Below are 6,000 nucleotides of genomic sequence, written 5' to 3' on the forward strand. Positions count from 1 at the left end.
ATTAAAAAGCACTTGTGATGCACATAATGCTAGCTGATACATAACCGAAGTTAGCTTTAGCAAACAAGCGACAGTAGCTCAATATAACCACATAAAATATATTATCGTACACAAACACAAAACTGCAATACAATGCTTTTTAAAAAGTATTTACCCAGTGAAAGTCATTGTTGGCCCGCCCTCTAGCCCGTGAAAGTTCGCCTCCAGCTGGTAAATATCCCACAATGCAACTGTACATTCAAAATTTACAGTACAGCTGTAAATTTCCTCACGTGATCCAGCGGTCCAATCACGTCCCATATACTTTGCATACGCATTTCAGATCACAATAAAAAGGTGTATTTTCAAAATCCAGCCACCTTACTGTATTTTTATGCTGCAGTTTTTACAGTCATTTTTACAGTGTATACTGTCTGCAACCTCCATGAAGTTTTTAAAATGCAAAGCACCAGAAAGGCAGTAATTATGCTACAACAAATTCTTCTCCTTCCTTTGTGTTTGAAGTCATGGGTACCTCAGGTTGCAATTATGAAAATCTGGTTCATCAAGAAATAAGGAAGTACACCAAAAATCCACATTTCTCTGTGATCCAATTAGGAGATTCAAAGAGAAAATGGATTTAAGCTGTTCTGCATTATAGGTTCTACAGTTTTGTCGCATTATGCCATTAAAATTTATTCTTTCTTTCAATTACAGTAAGAACAACAACCAGAGGACATAATGGGAGACAGAGCTAATAGAACCTCAAATTCCTTTATAATGTAACGTTTCATAAAGCACAATTCAACCAGTTGCTGTGTGCACACTGAAGGCTGCGACATATGAACACAATCCTCTTAAGTCGACTTTGATATTTCATGCAAGTGAAACTTTATTAAACCAGTAATTAATAGGCCTTTTCTCATGTACTGCTCAGCTTTCAAAGTTTAATTTCAAATGATCCTGGGATCACACCTCTTCATTTTCCGTAAATACAATGTATTTATAGAAAGTTCACAGTCAGTGAGTGAAATGTCACAAAGCTGCTCCTTTCGTTTCTTGTGCTGACTGCTCAGTCCGTTTTCATAGCTGCATTGTTAAAATACAAGTCATCCAAACATCACCGCTTACGGGAACCATGTGGTCTGTCCTGCTGCACGTTTTGTCACTAGTTCCTAGTTGGATCATATATGAACTACATTAAGATTAACACACCAGTGGACTGCAAGAATGGTGCTTCATAGAGTTACCAAGGCCATTTAGCTTGAAATGGATTATACTTTAAATGTTGACCACAAATACTTAAATAATTCAGTAGTACTTCATGATGCTGGATTTGAGCAGGTGGGATCTTCTGTACACTCTTAGAAAATACTGTAAATTTACGGCAAAATTCCAGCAGTAACATACTGTTATTCCAAAATACAGTAGGATATTGTCAATTTGATGTCTTCTATTGTCACAATCAAGACTGACGACTGGCAGTAAACTACCGCAAAATAATTGTACAATGCAGTTTTTTTCCTAGGCAAGACATTTTACTTGTATTTGCATCTTAGAGAACAAGCATTTAAAGAAAATATTAAACTGAAAGAAAAAAATACTTTCCATAATAAATCTTTTAGGGAATGAATCGAAATCTACAGAGCATAATCAAAAGTGTTAGATTACCAGTGTTGGTGTTGTTTGTTAAAAATACAATGTTAATTAAACACTTGTTTAGTCAAATTCAAAGATAGGTTTGTCAGTTTCCCTAAAGAGATGGTGTTTGCTAAAGAGTTGCTCCCACAATCGCAACGTATCTGTGACGTCACGTGTTTGCCCGGGAGACAGCAGTATGGCGTCTTGTCTGGATCTTATCATAACAAGGTAAGTTCCCCAAAGCTATTAAAACATGCTCTTTTTGTTCTGATGATGTATTGTCTCAATGTTTGTAACTCCCTGGCGGACATTATATCACAATGTATGCTGTGTTTATACTGTTATGTATTTTGTATCTCGATAAAGATCTTTTTTTAAAAAAAAAAGTAAGTTTCATGTTAAGATTGTCATGTTTTGATTTTGATTATTTTTTATGAATGCATTAACTTTCTGTTTGCGCAAGAGTATCAACTTATGCTTAACGAAAGTTTATTTGTTTGGATATCGCGGTACGACTGTTCAGTACAGGGAGCTCAAGTCCAGTCCTTGAGAGCTGCTATCCTGCAACTTTCAAATGCTTCCCTGCTCCAATTAACAAACCTGAATCAAATGAATGGCTGGTTAGCAGGTCTGTTCAGAGCTGATCCTGGTCTGTTGGAGTAAAGATGCATTGAAAAGATGCAGGACGGTAGCTCTCGAAGACTGTATGTGAGCACCCTTGGTTTATTATTTTTGTTAGCAGCTAAAGCTAGCCAAGCAGGTGTAGCATGAGGTGTCGGTGGTTAACTGAACATTAAAACTGTCAGAAAGGCCGTTTGAGTTAACATTATTTAGCTGCGGAGTCGTTTTTCTTGAAGTTTTTGGCTATAGACGGCATAATGGGGAGAGTGGCTGTCCTGGACCGGTGGTTTGATCTATGCGAGCAAAGCTAAGCCAAAATGTTTTTGTCTCTATAAGTAATAATGATAATAAATAATGACATATTGGCTTCCTCTTTTTTTCTTAATTAGTACGTCATGTTGGTGACTGAAGCCTGTTATGATTACTTCAACACATTTCTTCTGACAGGTTGGTAGAAGAAATCCTCTCCAGAATGTTTCTATAAGCTGACTAATTTCTATAATGCCTAATGTTCATGGTAATTATTTCTGACATTTTTATGCATTTTTATGCTTGAAAACTGGTCTCCAGGGTAAACCGGGTGGACAAAGTATTTTGAATGACTGTGATGGTGACATACACACAGGTGGGTCTGGTTAGTTTTGCTCACACTTCTCTTTAAAATGTTTATTTATTATCCTAATGTGTCTGCTATTTATTTATTTATTTATTTTTGTTCCTCCAGGCTGGGAAAACCAGGCGTTCTTCTGTTGGTTCATGTGCTTCGTCCTACATCCAAAGGCCACAAGAAGAATCCAAAACACCTCATGTCAAACTGTGGACCATGTTGTCAGATATGTGCAGGTATGTGGTTATTCTAATGATCCTACTTCTCTGTAGAAGCATTTTCTCACTGGCTTTGTTTGCTATCTGAATGTAGGTGTGCTGCTAAATATATCTAAAAATTTTCATTACTAGTCTTCTTATCATTATGTCAAAGATGCAAGCCAGTGTTGAAGCCTTCCTCATTGCCGTGGAACCAGCACAGCCCTTCCTCCTGCGTTTGTGAAAACAAGAGCAGCACCAAAGACACTTCACTATCAGTGATCACAAGATCATCCAAAGTAGCTTTTGATGAACTTCCAAAACACACTTCACCTTCAGTGCAAAGTACCATGAATTTCTCTACAACTTCTGTACATTAATCCAGCCTGCAGTTTTCTACATTGATGTGACTTGCACGACAATTGAGGAGTTTAAAATCCTTGCTTTTATTTTACCTGAGTGGACACTCTTTGTTATGATGATCATTTAAATGCATACTGTATCAATAAGAGGATTTATGTTCTTCCAATTAAGGACTTGGTTTATTACAGTTCCTATGGCAAGCAGTTTTCTGCATGGTCAGCATTGATGGCCATATTCTTTGAGAGGGTCCAGCCAACATTCCAGACAGGACAGTGTTGTCCATCTTCTACACCTTCAACACCCAATATCAACATGAGGCAGTCAAGACTTTGGAGTTCATTCAACGGAAAAACCATTCCTATAATTTTTTTTTACAATGACATGGTTTTAAAGTTTTAAAGCAAATTATGATTAACATTTGACAAAGGTGGTGATGTTTTCTCTTTATGTTATTAAAAACAGCTTTCTATATATGTTGTACCTGCTGTATTCAGAATGCCACACTATTTATATTCTCAGGAATTTTCCCCCTTTTGCTTTTGTTTTTTAGTCGCTTCTTAACCCAGAAAGGGGCACAAAAGCCGTTCATGGGAAGATGGTATCCAAAAAAACAGGAAAGATCATTTAAAAGAAAAAGCAGACAGTGAATGTTCAGGTTTCGACCCTCATCAAAAACTTGATGGACTTTGAGTGGCATCTCATTCAGGTTAGTTGTTTTTCTTTTCTTTGAAATCTTTCTGCTTCCATATCATTTAGGATCTTAGGAAAGACATGTCTTTAGGAAATGTCTTTCCTAAAGACATTTAGGAAAAATTGTCTTTTCTTTTTCCATGTTGGACGGTGCCTTCATCTGCATCTAATAAAGTAAGTGCCACTTGGACTCTTGAAAACCATTAATAGTTCACATTTTAAAACGCTGTTGATTCTAGAATTCCACATTATTTCAGCCATGTTGAATTTTAGATTTTGGAAGTCATTTTTCTTTGATTTGTTTAGTGATACACAAAGCATGGATATTTGTTTAAGAACTGTGTTTTTATGTTCTTAAGATTGTAGAAATTAATGAGTTAAACCCAGTTTATGTCGCTGTAAACTGAAAGTCTTACATTTTTATTCCAGTGTTAGTGAAACTATATATTGACTTTGAAGGCCTATTTTCTTTACCAGTTCTCTGAGGAATGGTTTTGTGTTATTCATTTTGAATGTTTGAATATACTGGAAATATATGTGGTTTGAGGCATAGTGATGCCTTTAAATAAAAATTCTGTTCTGAAGGTTACTTATCATGTCCTCTTTTGTGTTATGTGAAGTTCTGATTATGCATTTTAGAACCGCACCAATTGTAGCACTTCTAAGAAGCCTACACTGGGTCAGGTATTAAAGATATTTCCAATTTCTTCCTCACATCGTGTCTTTAGGAAACTTTCAAAACAAGTTTGAAAGTTGTTTTGAAAGTTTCAAAACAACTTTTGAAGATTTGGGATGTATCTTACAGGGTTTCCCCCAGAAAACTTGCTAAGCCTGGTGGTCGGTCCACCAGTGGTCCACCGTGTTTTTGTATTAAAAGATATTAAGTTGACAGGAAATGTAAAAGTATTACTGTGTAATTATATGTTACAGGAAAAGATCTCCAGTGAAATGCTATTTAAACCCACAAGTAGTATAAAAATAACAAATTTGCTCTTCTGTTTAATCCAAATTAAGTCAGCAGCTCCATCAGGCCCCCCCAGAGCTTCAGGGGCCCCATAAACACTAATATTTTAAAACAGACCACAGATACATAAATATAACACTTGTTTATTGAGATTATCAATGCTGTTACATTTTATTCAATTGTTTAGGCATAGATAAATTAAATGATTTTAAGTTGTTTAACATTTAAATACAAGATTTTAAGGAACTGGCAAGTTTACTTTGTAAAACTTCAAAGAACAATATTTATAGTTAGATTGTTTTGTTACCATAGCAACAATCTGATGCTGTGAGTTTAATCTTTGAATTTACAAATACAAATTAGTAAACTGCAATTATAACTTATTGCTTTTTAGGCTGGCCAATTAAACTACTCCTTTCTCCCATATTTCACTAAATCTAACACAGAAGCTGTTAGAGGTGCTGATATTTTTAGCAACAAAAGGGGCCCCTAAATCAGATTCTGCTCAAGGCCTCATACAGCCTTGGACCAGCCCTGCATGATGAGTTAAATCTGCTGCACTATGCAGAGATGCAACAAACAGGAGATTTAATTCAATGCTGCTAATGTGGCTTTAGTAGCTCTTTCATTTCGTGTCTGTTGAGTTTTTAATAAGTGTCACAGAAACTATTTTGGTTGGTCGAGTTTATGGGACGAGTTTAAGTAGACGACGCATTTGATATGGTTTGATGCATCGTGTAACCGGAAAAATAATACTAATAATAATAATAACATAATATAAAATCAGCGTGATGCGTGACTCCGAGGAGAGCGTTAAAGCTCCTCACCGGGCTGAACCTGCATGATCAGGTTAGCGCTGCTCGTTATCCACAAACGCTCCGGCCAACCGGGACCACAGACATAAACTATACAGGGAAGACAGACACAGAGCCACACGC

General features: G+C 36.3%; 1 long non-coding RNA gene across 3 annotated transcripts; it reads left to right on the forward strand.

The window, feature by feature from the left end:
- Positions 1-1,799: 1,799 nt before the first annotated feature.
- Positions 1,800-4,715, forward strand: LOC148153176 (uncharacterized). Of its 3 annotated transcripts, none has more exons than XR_015761821.1 (6): positions 1,800-1,848; positions 2,631-2,688; positions 2,812-2,866; positions 2,966-3,084; positions 3,221-4,114; positions 4,274-4,715. It is a non-coding gene; the product is annotated as an uncharacterized LOC148153176 (long non-coding RNA). The 3 variants fall into 3 exon arrangements; XR_015761822.1 differs by having other exon boundaries at positions 3,959-4,114; positions 4,274-4,712; XR_015761820.1 differs by having other exon boundaries at positions 2,966-4,114.
- Positions 4,716-6,000: the final 1,285 nt, after the last annotated feature.

This window comes from Poecilia mexicana, unplaced genomic scaffold, assembly GCF_051168715.1.
Source record: "Poecilia mexicana isolate PSO_F unplaced genomic scaffold, ASM5116871v1 scaffold_21, whole genome shotgun sequence".
Classification (NCBI taxonomy): Eukaryota; Metazoa; Chordata; class Actinopteri; order Cyprinodontiformes; family Poeciliidae; genus Poecilia; species Poecilia mexicana.